General features: G+C 45.3%; 1 protein-coding gene across 1 annotated transcript in view; it reads left to right on the plus strand.

Annotated features, from left to right (window-relative positions):
* Window positions 1-17015, plus strand: part of LOC145344338 (astacin-like metalloendopeptidase) — a 346104-nt gene that overhangs the window by 206156 nt on the left and 122933 nt on the right. The gene's annotated exons all lie outside the window — the stretch shown is intronic.

Raw genomic sequence — 17015 nt, forward strand, 5'->3', positions numbered from 1 at the left:
GGCCTCTCAATGTTGTGTCACTGAGAAAAGGAAGCCATTGGTTCCCCAGAACCCATGACCAATTCCCATCCCCCACCCCTCCCGCCCCAGGGCACGACATAGAGGTTTCAGATCCCTTACCCATTATACAAACGTGGACCCAGGTGCCAGTGTGCATGCGGAGCTCAGGTAGAAGTCAGACTAGTTTGCACCAGGACATCATCATAATGGTGCTTAGCGAGTCATCATCACCCTCCTGCCTGCCAAAAAACTCACTAACACAGAGTACCCAGGCCCACCACTCTGGTGTAACAATGTTGTAGGATATAGAAGGAATTTCCACGGGTGGGGGGCAATGGAACCCGCATACACAAACCCCTAGAGAGTGAACCACCTGGTGACCAGGCCCTACCCTTACCACCCTCACATGCCTCATTTGGGCTGCCAGCCCTTGAGCATCTGGTTTGTGTCCATCAGCATTCCTCGTCCACGTCCTCAAAGATGCCCAGCTGGTCAACCTTCATGCCCTCCTCCTCCTCTAAGAGATTACCTCTCTGTAGAGCCAGGTTGTGCAAGGCACAGCACACAACCACTATGCGGGAGTAGATCACTGGGCTGTATTGGAGGGCCCCGCCAGATTGGTCCAGGCACCGGAATCACATTGAGGAGCCCAATGTGTCTCTCCACTATCACATGGGTGGCTACATGAGCCTCATTATAGCGGGTCTCTGCCTCAGACACAGGCATCATCAGCTCTGTCCGAAGCGGGTAACCTATTTCACCCACGAGCCAACCTTGCAGCCTGAGCTCCTCCTTGGATGCCTCCAAGATGTCCGAGCTCCTGACAATGAAACTGTCATGCACGCTGCCTGGATGTCTGGTCATATTATGGTTGCACACTAGCTGAACATTCAGGGAGTAGAACCCCTTCCTAATTACAAATCTCCGTGGATTCTGTAGAGAGGCCTTGAGGGTGACATGTGTGCCCTCAATTACTTCCTGCAAGTTAGGCATTCCTGCAATGGCTGCGAATCCTGCAGCCCGGGCTTCCTGCTGTGCCTGGTCCAGGTTGATGTTGATGAAATGGTCAGCCTGGGCCAACGGGGCTTCAGTGACCTGCCTCATACAGGTATGCCGGGCAGATTGGAAGATGCCACGGACATCTCTGCTTGGAGTCCAGAAACAGCCAGTAGCATAGAAGTTTAGAGCTGCCATCAATTTGATAGCCACTGTAAGTGGGTGCCCCCGCCCCCCCCACCCCTCCTCTAGGTGCTAGGTCCTGCAACAGATGTTGCGCTGTCTCCTTTCGGAGTCAGAGACGTCAGCAGCACACAGTGTCTGGCATCTGTTCAAATGACACTCATGCACAGAACTGCCGGGATTTCTGCTACCTCCTTCTCCTACGCCCCCTCTCTACCCAGGTGAATGGCAGCCACATCCTGCCTCTGTTCGTCAGTTCCCTCTAGTCCTGGAAGTGGTAAGGCCCTGGCCTCTTGTGCCTGCAATTCTTCATCCTGCTCCTCCTCCTCAGCTCCAGCAGTAACCAAAACAACAGCTAGATCTATTAGTTGCATTGAAAAAGCCATGTTTTTTCAGTGTAAAATACTGGAAATGTAATTGTACATGTTAATGTTTTTGTCTCTTTTAATCCACAGGTGTCGGTCCACCTTGTTGTCAAACGAGGGGCATGCACACGGTGGGTCGTGCGTGGGCTGCTCTTGGATGTTTCGAGAGTAGCCTAGTACTTCGTGTCGATGTGTGTGCTTAATCCTGGACCAGCAGATGGGCACCACAACAGCTCAGTGACTATCACTGCTAGCTGTGCAGATACATGGATTTGGGCCAGTGTCTGTGGGAGTTTGCGCATTCTCCCTGTGGTTGCGTGGGTTTCCTCCGGGTGCTCCGGTTTCCTCCCACACCCCAAAGATGTGCTCTTAGGCTGATTGGTGTACCAAATTGACCCTACACTATTCTCCCCTGAATCTGGTTACAATAGGGGTACCATTTGCATACACACGGGGCAAGGTAGGTGTAGGAAAATGCTTTAAAATGGCAGCGTGGGCTTGTTGGGCCGAAGGACCTGTTTCCCGTGCCGGGTTGCTCTTTGTTCTTTGTTTTCACTCTGAAAGGGGGGTGGGGGGGGGGAGGGGGGAGGGTGGTGGGGATGGTGGAGATGGAAAAGAACAAAGGAGAGGTTATGGATTGCTACTTGCCCTTAGCACATCTACAATCACAGCACCTCCCACCCCTGCCACCCAATTCCCCCAGCCACATACTCCCCAAATCACAGCTCCTCGCCAAGTTGAGAGGTTGCAACAGTGCAATTTGCAAGGACTTTGTGCACAACCTTCAGCTACAAGTGAGCTGAATGCACTGTGAGCCAGCAGCATCGCAAGACCCGAGGTCAGTGCTGAGACCCAGGTCCGTGCTGCAAGTCGGACATTGGAGACCCTGCAGAGCCACAGCTCCCCATCCTCCCCACACACTCACAGAGGCACCACCAACCCAAGACAGAAAATGGCCGCAACAACAGAACACCCTTTGATTTGATTTTATTTATTATTGTCACATGTATCAACATACAGTGAAAAATATCATTTCTTGCACAAAAAAACATACCATTCATAGAGAAGGAAACGGGAGAGTGCAGAATGTAATGTTACAGTCATAGCTAGGGTGTAGAGAAAGATCAACTTAATACAAGTTAAGTCCATTAACGATCTGACAGTAGCAGGGGAGAAGCTGTTCTTGAGTCGGTTGGTATGTGACCTCAGACTTTTGTATCTTTTTCCCAAAGGAAGAAGGTGGAATAGAGAATGTCCGGAGTGCGTGGGGTCCTTAGTTAGGCTATCTGCTTTGCTGAGGCAGTGGGAAGTGTAGACAGAGTCAGTGGATGGGAGGCTGGTTTGCATGATTGATTGGTCTACATTCACGACCTTCTGTAGTTCCTTGTGGTTTTGGGCAGAGCAGGAGCCATACCAAGCTGTGATACAACTAGAAAGAATGCTTTCTATGGTGCATTGGTAAAAGTTGGTGAGAATTGTGGCTGACAAGTCAAATTCCCTTAGCCTTCTGAGAAAGTAGAGGCATCGGTAAGCTTTCTTAACTATGGGGGACCAGCACAGGTTGCTAGTGATTGGGACACCTAAAAACTTGAAGCACTCGACTGTTTCTACTTTGCCCCCATTGATGTAGACAGAAGCATGCTCTCCTTTATGCTTCCTGCAGTCGATGACAATCTTTTGTTTTGTTGACATTGGGGGAGAGATTATTGTTGCCACACCAGTTCACCAGGTTCTCTATCTCATTTCTATACTTGTCTCGTCATTGTTTGAGATCTGACCCACGACTGTTGTGTCATCAGCAAGTCACATTGGAGGGGCATTTGGCCATGCAGCCATAGGTGTATAAGGAGCATGATAAGGGGCTGTGAACACAGCCTTGTTGGGCACCTGTGTTGAGGATGATCGTGGAGGAGGTGTTGTTGCCTATCCTTATTGATTTACCTGTGAGTAGCAGAGAGCCATTGGATGCTTTTATCGCATTTACCTCCTCACTAACCCTCACTGATGGAGCACTTGAGTCGGACTTCTATTGAGCATGTCCAATTTGTGCCAATTCCCGATTGGTGAATGCAGTGGTAAAGGGGGATGTGCTGGTAAAATTAGGCGTCCAGCCCATTAATTCAATTTAAATGCATTTAAATTACTGTCGCGCCCGTTTCGGGTGCATTCTCGATTTTGGCTATTTTCAGCCATTAGTAAAGGGGAAACTAGCATGAAGACAGTCATGAATCATGCTACTCGCCTCACGCCCAAGTTTACCAAGATTTCATGCCCGAAAACTGGTGCAACTTGATGCTAAAAGTTGGACCCTCAGTCAGCATCCTCCTGATAAAGACAGAGAGAAAAAAATGCCTCTTGTTTTGATCAGGATCAAGCAGAAAACCTGCCTACTTTTCCCTGTAAGCTTAGCTTCTCCCCTTCATGTGATTGTTCTACTTCCCAATATTGAACATTAACTTAATCAAACCTCTTCTGAAACTCTAGAGGAAGAAACAAAAAATGCACAAAGCATGCATGAACTCAGATTAAAACAACTGCATCATTATCTAGGATCAATTATTTTGTATCCCCATCATGGAGTTGCTTGGTTCATAGACAGGTGGGCACCAGGTAAACTAGAGCTGAAATTTAAACATACTCCTCACAAAAAACACGGTATAAATAAAGGCGAGTATCATCACTCCTCTCCCCTTTAAAAAGGACAATACGACAAGATGGTTTCATTTTTCAAAACCTTTAGTTTTACAATATTGGTATTCTCTAATATGTATACATATATTTTTACTAAATCTAAGCATGCAAATATAAGCATAATAGTCCAGCTTAGTCCTTTTTCCCAACATTGAACATTCCTTCTTCTTCCATCGAAGTCATGATAAAGTATTAACAATCAAATTCTTTTATTCTTCTTTTCTCGACATGATGCTGTTGTTCAGCTGCTTCCACCTCCTTTTTTGTTTTTGATCCTGCTTTGATGTCAAGTCCAAGCTCAATTTTTTTGCATGATTATAATTTAGTTCTGGTAATGTCCTCAGAAAGCTAGGCTGAATCATGAGGGTAAAACTTTGCATTGAATTCAAATAACACTAACCACTTTGAATTTCCTTTTTAATTTTCTTCAGTGAATCTAAACAGTTCTTTTGATCGAGACAAAGTCATATTTTTCTAGAAGGTTGAGTTGCTCACAGACTTTGTAAAAGAGAACCTGTTTCTTTGCTTGCTTTCCCAGCTTTACATGCATGTGATCAGGGCCATTCAGAAGGGTGGAATTTTACCATATAGTTGCGCCCATTTTCAGGCACGGAGAAGTGGTAAAGTTGGGCATGAGGCGATTAACACAATCTATGCACATTTATCCGCCAGTACCCACTTTACCGAGGGAAAGAAATCAACACAATCGGGAACCCATCCAAAACGGAAGCAACATCAATTTAAATATTTTTGCATTCACCTCAATGCAATTAGTGGGCTGCATGCCCCAGTTTGCAGTGCTACCACCTCAAAACTTTTTGAACAGCAGTGCCTGTGCTCATTACTGCATGGGTTCTGGGTTTGTGTTATTGAGGGGGTCGATGGGGGTCTGTGTTGCTGGAGAGGCTATGGGGGGATGGGGACTGTTTTGCTGGGGGCCTGTGGAGGGATGGGGACTGTGTTGCTGGGGACTGTGGAAGGGGAATGGGAGTCTGTGTTCCTGGGGGTGTGTGGTTTGGGAGGGAGGAGGGGGGAAGAGGGGAAAGGGGGGTCTGTGTTGCTGGGGGGGGTCTGTGTAGGGGGGATGGGCAGTGTGTGTTGCTGGACTAGGGGTAAGCAGAGGTCCTTAATCTCTCCATCTGTCTCTCCCTTTCTCCAAATTCCACCCCCTCTTCAGATTGATGAGACGGCTTTTGTGAGATTGACTTTGCTGTTCTTTTGGTTGCTACTGGAGCTCAGGAGGATGAACTGCGGGCAGAGGAGGCCCAGGCCGTACCACACGCAGAAATAGAGGGAGGTGGCCACCGGAGGCAGGACGTGGCTGCCATTCACCCAGAGGAGAGGTGCAGGAGAAGGAGGAAGCAGAGCCCCCAGCAGTTTCGCACACAAGTGTCCTTTGAACAAATGTTGGATACCATGTGCAGCATATGTGTCACTTGTTGCAGGACGTGACACCTCGGGGCAGGATGGGAGAACCCATTCAGTGGCTGTGCAATTGATGGCCACTTTAAACTTTTATGTCACCGGGTCCTTCCAGACCCCCAGTGGAGAAGTATATGGCATTTGTAGTCAGTCATCCACAACAGTGTGAAGGAAGTCATGGATGCCCTGTATGCCTGGGCTGGCCAGTATTTTAAATTTGACCTGGACCAGGACCAGCAGGAAGCCCGAGCTGCAGGGTTTGTAGTCATCGCGGGAATGCCAAATGTGCAGAGGGATATGGATTGCACTCATGTCACCCTCTAGGCCCCGGTTCAGAATCATGACGATTCATGAATGTATAGGGCTTCTATTCCTCAAATGTGTAATTGGTGTGTGACCATCAGATGAATATCATGCACATCTATGCCAAACATCCTGGCAGCCTGCATGACATTTCATATTGAGAACTCAGGTATCCCGTAGGAGGAGGGGCCCAGGGTGCAAATGTGGCTTGTTGGGGACAAGGGGTACCCACTTCACACTTGGCTGATGACAGCTGTGTGGAGGGCTGACACTGATGCAAAGGCTCACATTGCCACTCGCTCAATGGTGAAGAGATACATAGGCTCTTCAAAATGCAATTCAGGTGCCTGGACCGCTCTGGTGGGACCATACAATACAGCCCCCTGATTTCTTCCCCCATTGTTGTGGTGTGCTATGCCCTTTACAACCTGGCACAGCAACAAAGAGACCTTTTGGAGGAGAAGGAGGATGTGGAGGCCAATCAGCCTGGTGTCGCTGGGGAGGAGGCCCCCAGCAAGAGGCAGAGGAGAAAGACAATGCCGAGCAATACCACCCAGGCACTGGATAGCTGACAGCAAGGATCAGACATGCAAGGGTGGCAAGGAAGACCCTGATCACCAGATGCTTTGCTCACTAGTGCCCTCTGTTGCTGCACATGGGTTCCAACCTTCCTCCTCCCAGCCACTGACCCCTGTAAAGTCCTATTATCTCCTGCAACATTGTAACATCAGAATGGCGGGCATGAGTACTCTGTGTTAGCGAGTTTCTTTGGCAGGCAGGAGGGTGATGACAACTTGCTAAGCAGCATTATGATGATGCCCTGGTTCAATCTAGTCTGACTCCTGCCTGAGCTCTGCATGCATGCTGGCACCTGGGACCACACCGGTGTAATGAGTAAGGGATAGTAAACCCCCATACAGGGCCCCAGGGCAGGTGGGGAGAGGGGAGGGAATCTTTCATGGGTTCTGGGGAACCAATGCCTTCATTTTCTCAGTGACACGGTATTGAGGGGTCTCCCCTCCTGACACCAACGTGAAGTATCCCTCCGGCAAAAGTCATGGTAAGAGGATTCCTGTTCGAGGCAAATCTGAAACAAATTAGTCACAGGTAGTGGTGAAAAAACATTTATTGCTGACGATAAAAGTGTCTAAACAATAAGTGCTAACATAAAAACATTTGAACAGGAAATGTTAAAGTGCTTGTATACCTATCTAACTCAATCTGCCTTCACCCGTGCCATCTTAGTGCAACTCAAACCTCTTAACCTTACATGGCGAGCCACGACATCTTGGTGTTTCCCCAGAATGTACATCAGAGGTGGAGGGAACTAGCTGCCTACCAAGGCCCATAGCCTTTGATACCTTTGATGGTCAATCTCCGGAGAGTCTGGACTTTGAGAACCCTGAGGTGTCTGGGACATACCCATGACGCCCCCTTCATCCCACCGTCCCTGAAATGCCCCAGTGTAAGTAAAGGATGAGTCAGAAGGTGTAGCTGCAATCACAGTCTCCTTACTAGAAAGTATCAGGATGGGCTTGAGCCCCTCCCCCTCCCTCAGCATTCCTGTGGGCCCTGGGTTATTCCATGGGGTGACAGTACTTCTGAGGTGAGCACCAGAAGCTCCGGTGTCGCCTGGCCCTGCCGGCCCTGGAGAGCCACTTGCATTCTACTCTCTGCGATGGCTACCTGAGTCAGGGCCACATGTCAATTGCAGCAATAAGTACCCTCTGAAATGGGGCCATGCTCTGCAGCCCCTCAGCCATGACCCTCTGTGACTCAGCCACATTCTCAAGAGCTGTTGCCATAGCCCGCTGTGTCAGCGCTGCCCAGCTGTGTCTCTCGCAAGCTCTCAAGCCTCTCAGCCATGGGCTGCAGTATCTTGAGAAACTTGTTGAGTCCCTCAGCTGCGGCCCTCAGGGACTCTGCTGTGACCTGCTGTGACTTGGCTATCGTTGGAACCTTCCACTCATCGTGAGGACTCCCTGCCCCAGGCTTTGCGCAGCTGATGTCACCCTTGCAGTGTTGACCTGAGAACCATGCAAGACAGGCAATAGCTGGTCCAACCTGAAAGCTTTGGGACTCCTCCCAACAGGCTCACAGTTGGTCCAGGGTGGCGATCAGCCTCTCCTGCATTCCCTGGCTCTGTTGCTGCATCTCCAGCTGCAGTGGGAGAAGTGATGTCAAAGGCCTAGCATGTAGCCTGGGGCCAGTTGAGTCCTTGTTTCCAGCAAGCCCCCGCATGGCAGAGGACTCGGATGTTTCCTCCTCTGTCTGATGTGTTGTGCTCACCAGAGTGTGACCCAGATGCTTCACCACTAACTGGACTCACCGATGTGAGAGTATCTGGAATGGTGAGTTGTGAGGTGGAAGCTGACGCCAAAAATGTGCCACCCTCGGATGTCCCTTCATCTGCTTCCTCCAAATAGTCATCAGAGGTGTCAGGGCAGGATGGGCAGGAACTACAGTGGGGGCAGCGATGCCAGATGGTCCCAGGGCATCCAGGTCCCTTCCTGCAACGTAAGACACAAGGTTAAGTGCAAGGGAGGAAGAGGAATCTGGGATACAAGAAACTTGCTTGACATTTTTCAATTGAACACAGAACAAGAAACAAAGAAAATTACATCACAGGAACAGGCCCTTCTGCCCTCCAAGCCTGAACCAATCATGCTGCCCATCTGAATTAAAACCACCTAGCCTTCAGAGGATAACATCCTTCCATTCCCATCTCATTCATGTATTTGTCAAAACACCCCTTAAAAGTCACTATTGTATCTGATTCCATTGGCAGCAAGTTCTAGCACCCACCATCCTCTGTGTAAAAAAAACTAGCCTCATACACCTCCTTCAAACCTTGCCCCTCACACTTAAACCTATGCTCCCTGGTAATTGACTCTAATTGAGAGGAGAACTGGCAGGTATTCATCTCTCAACTTCAGCTCAACTATGCTTTTGCTGATGGCCCGGATGTTCGCCTCTCCCAACAGCTCCAGTGCCTGCACCTCAAAATGGGTGAGGACTTGGAAGTTAGGCTCACCACCAGGCTTTGTCCTCTCCCAACTGTTATGGACATTCTGCTGTGGGAAAGAAGGAGCCATGAAAGAAATAATGGCATGACTCCAGCAGTGTATCAGGGAGTGGCCTTCAGAGGCAAGCACTGTGGTACCTGGGAGGGGTGGGGGAAGGTGCTTGGGGGTCAGGTTCTGGAAGCATGCAGGGTGCTGGGGTGGGAAGATCTGGGGATGATTTGGGCAAGATGATAAATGAAGTTAAACACTCACCTGCTGCCCAGATGAGGTCATTGATCTTTTTTCAACACTGTTTCCCTGTTCTGGGGACCAGTTTCATGGCACTAACAGAAGTGGCCACTGCTTCCCATCACTTCCCTCGAAAGCATTCTGCTGGGGGGAAGAGGGTGCCCGCCTTGCCTCCATAGTATCCAGCAACCTGCTCAAGTCCGCTTTTCCAAATCTGGGCACTGCCTTCTTAGAGAACATTTTTCCCTGCACTGCTTGCCTTGCTGTCCATCCTTAGCGTTTTTATGCGGCTACCTCTTGTTCAGGCAGATCAGCTGCAAGCAGTTTGGAACTGCAGCAAGTTAAATGCAGTTTGCTTGTTGTCATTGAGGGGAAGGCAAGTGATCACTTGCAGGTGTGAGGGTGGGGGAAGGAGGGATCTGTGCCTCTATGATGATTGCAGAGGACAGAGAGGGAGATGTCATACAGCCATCGGAGCCAGGGAGAGATGGGGGCCATGTGCAGGTAGTTGGGGAGCTGGGGGGAAGCTCTGCCACTCTGCATGCAATTAGCAGGAGAGGGGGGGAGATGCTGCCACTCTGCTTGTGATTGGTGGGGAGGGGAGTGGGGGCCATTGCCACTCTGTTTACGATCTATGGGGGAGGACAGTGGGGCTGGTGCCACTCTGCCTGCCATCAGTGGGTGAGGGGATGGGGGGAGAGGGGGGTGGGCGCAATCGGCCTAGGTGGTGGGGCTGCGACCAGATGGTTGTCGGGGCTGTGATCAGTCTGGGTAGTGGGAGGGTGGGGGGACAAAGGGATCAATAATGTTGGGGGGGGTCCAATGTCCATGGGGGTTGGGGGATGCATTATCCAACCTGGGAGGGATGTGGCAGGGGAGCTGTATTATTTTATTTTTTGCTGCATATGCACATTTGGAGGCTTCAATCAGAGCTGCAGGCTTTCAGGCTCGATCTCTGTTCTTATTAACCGGCCTGTTCCTTTTTCAGGTAGTCCAACTCCACTTTCTGTTGCAAATGGCATGCTCAACATTATTTCCAGCGTCTCCAGTTGTATATCTGCTTGATCCTGTTCATTTATAAATTCCTTTGTTTGTTCTGGATCTTCATCATCATTCTCTCCACATCCTTTGACAGACATTCAGCAGATTGGTTTCTTTGGTCTTCAAGTTTGTTGTAATTATGGTTTAAGCGATCATTGTGGAAGTTCCACTTTTGCAAAAACCATTGTAGTTTTCTCAAACATAAACTAAGAACAGTACTGTTTCTCTGCGTATCCATATCAGTAAGAAGCCTCACAACACCAGCTGACAAAGGGGCAAAGCCCCAAAAGCTACTGACATTTCTACCAAATAAATCTGTTGGACTTTAACCTGGTGTTGTGAGATTTCCTACCGTGTTTACCCCAGTCCAATGCCAGCATCTCCACATCATATCCATATCAGTGCCAGCTGTACAAATTCCAGGAGTTCATCTGGAATCATGGTAATATTTCACTAAACAGTTTTACTTTGTCATTGTCCTTTCTTTTTGCTTGCAGTAATAAAATACTTCTGTTCCTCAATCTTGAGAACATAAATGACCACTGATTGATCTACATGTTTCTTCCCATAGACGGTGAGCTGTTGTTGGCAGTCCTTAGATAATTTCAATAATGTAGGAACAGACTTCAAATCAGTCAATTTTTTTTGCATCTGTCTCTGTACCTGCTCACTGTTTTTCATTCACATAATTGTTCAGTAACTTGTTCCCCTTTTCTATCTTCAACAGTTTTACATTGAACTCATCAGCCTCCACTCATGTCTTCATTATCTGAGATTTTTTACTATCCAACAGCCTTCATTCTGTTTGCTTGTGATTTTCAGCTATTGCATGTCAGCTTGAGTAAACATCAGCTTTGCAATCTGAGCCTGTGCTAACATGTATGGATTAAGTCTATACAGATATTGTTCAACTAGAAACGCATTTCCCACATCTTGCACAATTATTTTGGTACTTTCCAATTTATTCCCACATATGATTATCCACGTGATTATAATAACTTTATCAAGTACTTTTGATTTTCTTCTGGAAGGTAACTTACTAATTCCAATTTTTGATTACTTCCTCATTATCCAATCTAGTTTGAGGACTGTCAAAATCAGAATAATCTGGATTTGTTTCCTTACACTGAGTTGTAAAAACTAATATTCTGCTTCTGCTTTCTTTCCCTATCAAAATACCATTTCTTATGAAATAATTTATCTCACTCAATTTTCTTTCAATTTGATGAGGCTTACTAAACCTTGCTTTTCATGGTTCACCTACCACTGATCACCATATTAGTACTTCATCCCCACTTGCAAAACTACAAGTTTTGACTTCTTATTCACTTCTTGTTTCATGACATGTTGTGCCACCTTTAAATGCTGTCTTACTAGTCACTAGTCTGAATTAATCTTTCTCCAATGTTTGACACATAATTCAACAATGTAGACTCAGCATGGTGACTCACGAATTTCTCCTTGATCAACTTAAGTGGTCTCCATGACTAAAAATCAAATATACTAAATTTGGTTGATTCATTAGGGACATCTCTAATTTCAAAAAGTACAAATGAAATTCCTTTACCACACTTCTTTGGATAATCTTGACTATAGTGCTCAACACAGTCTTTAAAGTTTGATGCCACTGTTCCAACACTTCCTGCAATTCATTTAAATTGCTCTTCTCCTAAATTATCCATAATTTTCCTGAATGATATTGATATAAAATTTGAATCTTGATCTGAATGTATTTCTGTGGATAGTCTGTATCGTATTAAGAAATTAAGTAACTCCACTGCCATCCATTCAGATGTAATATTGTGCAATGGAATGGTCTCAGAAATCTAGTAGACATTTACTGATTCCTACTTTTTGTTTGAGGGAAGGGTCCTTCCTTCGTGATCAACTAGGACCCTTGTAAAAGATTTTTCAAATGTTGGGAGGGGTATTAAGGACACTGGTTTTATTACCACTTATGGTTTTTCTATTACCTGACCAATGTGACATGTATAGCAAAATTCAATACATCTTTATGCAACCCAGACCAGTACAAATGTTTTTGTATTTTTGCTTGAATTTCCTTTCATTCAAATTATGTCTTACGAGAACATCATGTGCTATCTGTAACACCTCCTTTCTATAACCACAATAATAAAACTGAAAGAACTTTGCCCATTTTTCATCTGCTTGAAAATATAAAGGTCTCCAATTCCTCATTACTGCATCATTTTAATATAATAACACTCTGGTATATACTCAGGTTCTTCTTCTGTGTAAGCTTTCTGATACAACTGCTTTATCTCTAGATCTGTCTGTTGTAATTCTTCCAATTTTCCTGAACATTGTTCACCACCTATTCTTCCTCAATCATCTGGTCAAAATGGTCTCTGATAATTGATCTTCAGTCTCCTTACCTTTATTCTTTGATTTTTCCTGCTGTCTCAACCTATGACCTTGTGACCTTGTTACTACACAATAAGGATATGCATCCTTTAGCAACTCAGTTGTTTGATTTTCCACTGGCTTTTCAACCACAATAGTCATTACTCCCACCAGTGATCTAGCTATATTTTTACCCAAGATAATCTGTATTCCTGGACAAGATAATTTCTCTGTTATTCCCACTAGTGCTTCACCACTTTTCACCGGATTTTTCAACCTTACCTAATATAGTGCAGCGTTATTTTTTCCACCATGAATGCCACATATATCACCTTTTCTGGCACTATGTATTCTGATCAACACATCTCATCTTTCACTATTAAAGGTTGACTTACTCCTATATCTCTTAAAATCTTAGTTTCTTTACCTACTTCTCCTGATACACCTGATTAAATTTTATCCACACAAGTAAATTATTTAAAGAGATCTGGCACCTTCTTATCAACCAACACCTGTATGGGCTGTACATTCTTTTACACCTCTTTAGCTTCAGCTATGGTTTCCTTTACCACTTTAACAAACCGCACTGCTTATTTTATTTTAACACATCTGTCTTCCTAGTGCTTTTCTTAAGCCATGAACACAGTAGCTTTGTGTCCAACTTTATTACAATAAAAACATCTGGGGCTTTTTATTCATCTTCCTCCTTCATATGTTTCCTTTTTAACCATAGGTAAACTATCTTTCCTTTCTCCAATGAGATCTCCTTACCATCTGAGGATTTTTCTCTTTCCCATTTTCTATCCCTGGCAGATTGAAATTGATTGAAATCCAAACCTTGAGTTATGAGCTAACTCATAATCATCTGCCCATTTCTGCTGATAATCTTACAGTTTTAACCCTCTTAGCTCCCATTACTTCAAGAAGTGAACTTTAAAACTCTCCAAAATATTTGTATTTTTCTTGAGGAGAATTGTTTGATAGAGCAGACGCAGCACGGTTTCGTTAAGGGGAAGTTGTGTCTGACAAATTTATTGGAGTTCTATGAGGATGTGTCTAGGGCGGTGGATACAGGAGAGCCGGTGGATGTGGTGTTTCTTGATTTTCAGAAGGCGTTTGACAAGGTGCCTCACAAGAGGTTATTACAGAAGGTCAGGGGGCATGGAGTTGGGGGTAGGGTGTTAGCGTGGATAGAGGATTGGCTGTCAGATAGGAGGCAGAGAGTGGGGGTCAATGGGTGCTATTCGGATTGGCGGTTGGTGACTAGTGGAGTGCCCCAGGGGTCGGTGCTGGGGCCTCAGCTATTTACCATTTATATAGATGATCTGGAGGAGGGAACCGAGTGTATGGTGTCGAAATTTGCTCATGACACCAAGATTGGTGGAACGGCAAATTGTGCGGAGGGTGTGGAGAGTCTAAAGAAGGATCTAGATAGGCTGGGCGAATGGGCCAGGAACTGGCAAATGGAATTTAATGTTGGCAAATGTGAGGTTGTCCACTTTGGTAGGAATAATGGTAGGAAGGACTATTACTTATGTGGCGAAAAACTGCAGCAGGCAACGGTGCAGAGGGACCTCGGGGTCCTTGTGCATGAGTCGCAAAAACCCAGCCTGCAGGTGCAGCAGGTGGTCAGGAAGGCGAATGGGATGCTGGCCTTCATAGTGAGGGGGATTGAATGTAAAAGTAGAGAGGTCTTGCTGCAGCTGTATAGGGCACTGGTGAGGCTGCAGCTGGAGTACTGTGTGCAGTTTTGGTGGCCGCACTTACGCAAGGATATTTTGGCCTTGGAGGGAGTGCAGAGGAAGTTTACTAGGCTGATACCGGAGTTGAGGGGGTTGAACTATGAGGAGAGGCTGAATAAACTAGGCTTGTACTCGTTAGAGTTTAGAAGAATGAGGGGAGATCTCATTGAGACATATAAGATGATGAATGGGATGGATAGGATAGAGGTGGAGAGACTCTTCCCGCTCAGAAAGGACAGTAGGACTAGGGGGCACAGCCTCAAGATAAAGGGGGGGCGGTTTAGAACGGAGTTGAGGAGGAACTTCTTCACTCAAAGGGTAGTGAATCTCTGGAATTCTCTGCCCGTTGAAGTGGTGGAGGCTGCCTCGCTAAATATTTTTAAGACACGGGTTGATAGGTTTTTGATAGGCAAGGGGATTAAGGGTTATGGGGAGAGGGCGGGAATGTGGAACTGAGACACGACAGATCAGCCATGATCTTATTGAATGGCGGGGCAGGCTCGAGGAGCTAGATGGCCTACTCCTGCTCCTATTTCTTATGTTCTTATGTTCTTATTCCTAAGAATGTCATATGTCTGATCTATTTTCAATTTTCTTATCCACCTGTCAAAGTTACTTAGTTTGATTCTTTCAAATCCTATTGATGTTTGACTTGGTTTCTTCCTCAAATTTCTAAATTTCTGTCTGTATGCTTCTAGCACTAGTTCATATGCCCTAAAGATGATTTTTTTGCCTCACCATAATCTTTAGATACCTCCTGTGATAGTGATACAAACACCTCAGTAGTACTACCTACCAACTTTTGTTTGAAAAAAACATACCCACATGGTCTGTGGCCATTTTACTTGTCTAGCTATTTTCTCAAATGAAATGAAAAAGACTTCTACATCCTTCTCATCAAACTTTGGCAGAGCTTGAACATATTTAAACAGATCCCCACCTTGCCTTTGACAACTATGCATTTATTCTTCCTCGCTATCCTCATCACTATGTCAAACTATAACCTTTGCCTTTGTGATTTTAAGTTGACATTCACTTCTAACTCTAATTTCTGAAGTTCAAAAACTCTCTCCCTTTCCCTTTCCTCACCCTCTCTTGCTTTTTGCTCTGCCATTAATATTCTTTCTTTTTCCACTGCATATGCCACACTCTCTTTTGCTGCTAATTCTGATTTTAAATGCTAAGTTACTACTGTAATTATCTCTGCCTTCCTCACTCTTCAGGTAAAGTCAACAGCAACTTATTTACCAAATACAAAATCTTTGTTTTATCCACCCTTTGTAAACCATCTTGAATGACTTCTTCCACATCCAGGAAAGCTGCAACCATTATTCCATTATTATGTAAACACCACTATTCCACAGGGCACTCCCTATTTAAACTAACTGAATGCAATGCCTGAAAATAAAACACTAATACTCAACACCCATTATCTTTGAGTTCAATAATCCTTAACCAAATAAGGAATCATAGTTTTTAATTGTGAGGGAGCAGAGTTAAAACTCCAAGGTACATAATGAAGTTAGAGCAGATCCCAACTTTAAAAATAATTGGCATTAGTATGTGGATAAGGTGTTTCACTCCAGGTGTGATTCTTTTGACACTCTGAGAAGCTTTTTTCAAAACAAACTTTATTTTTAACAATAAAGTTTAAATATAAAAAATAAATTAGCTTAACTTTTACCAACTGAAATATTTAAATATGACAAGATACAATTCATAACTGCTAACCTTTTTCTATTAGTTCCAATTTAAGGAATATTCCTCATAGATTTAAATTCCTCTTCAAAATCAGTTATCTTATGTGCTGACATGTGGGCTAACCCACTGCTACCCTTTGAACTCCCCTGGAGAGAAATACAGAGGGACATCCCATTTTCTGACACTCAAACAGCAGCCTCTAGATAGACAAAGTAAAACACTCCTTCCCTCATTCCAGATCAAGCAGAAATACCTGTATGTTTTTCCCTGCAAGTTCAGTTTCTCCCCTTCACATGATTCTGTCTCTTGTCAATCAACCTAATCAAACCCTACTCTGAAACCCCAGGCGAAAAAATCAAAAAAACCAAAAATGCATTAATTCAGATTAATACAAACACTTCATTATCTAGAATCAATTATTCTCCTGCATTGTCATCATGGAGTTACCTGTTTCATAGACAGACCAGCGCCAGGTAAACCAGAGCTAAAATTTAAACACACCCTTCATAAGAAACATGATATAAATAAATACATTTCTCAAAATCACAGTATCATCACACCTCTATCTGAACTTAAGTTTCTGTTCCGATCAGAGAACATCTCTTTCCACAAAAACATTGTGATTTACTTGGAATTTAAATGTGCAAACCATGGGCATGATTTTTCTGGCCTGCTGCATAGCTTGAGTAGCGCAGCAGGCTGGGAATTTTAAGTGGGACAGAAAAAAGAGAGTCGCCGGGTGGTCGCAATCTTCCCCATCCATTTTTTGGACAAAATCTGCCTCACACTGGGAAATAGCACAAGTCTGATTACCATATAGTAATCCTATGTGTTTTGTGAGCCTGGAACTCAATTGACCAGGCTTGCTAACGTTTCTGCCTCCCCTAGTGGAGGTCCACACCCAACAGGGATCAATGTATGATCCCCACCAATGGGGACCAGGCAGTGAAGTC

The sequence above is a fragment of the Carcharhinus amblyrhynchos genome, chromosome 6, assembly GCF_965287045.1.
Source record: "Carcharhinus amblyrhynchos chromosome 6, sCarAmb.v2.hapA, whole genome shotgun sequence".
NCBI lineage: Eukaryota > Metazoa > Chordata > Chondrichthyes > Carcharhiniformes > Carcharhinidae > Carcharhinus > Carcharhinus amblyrhynchos.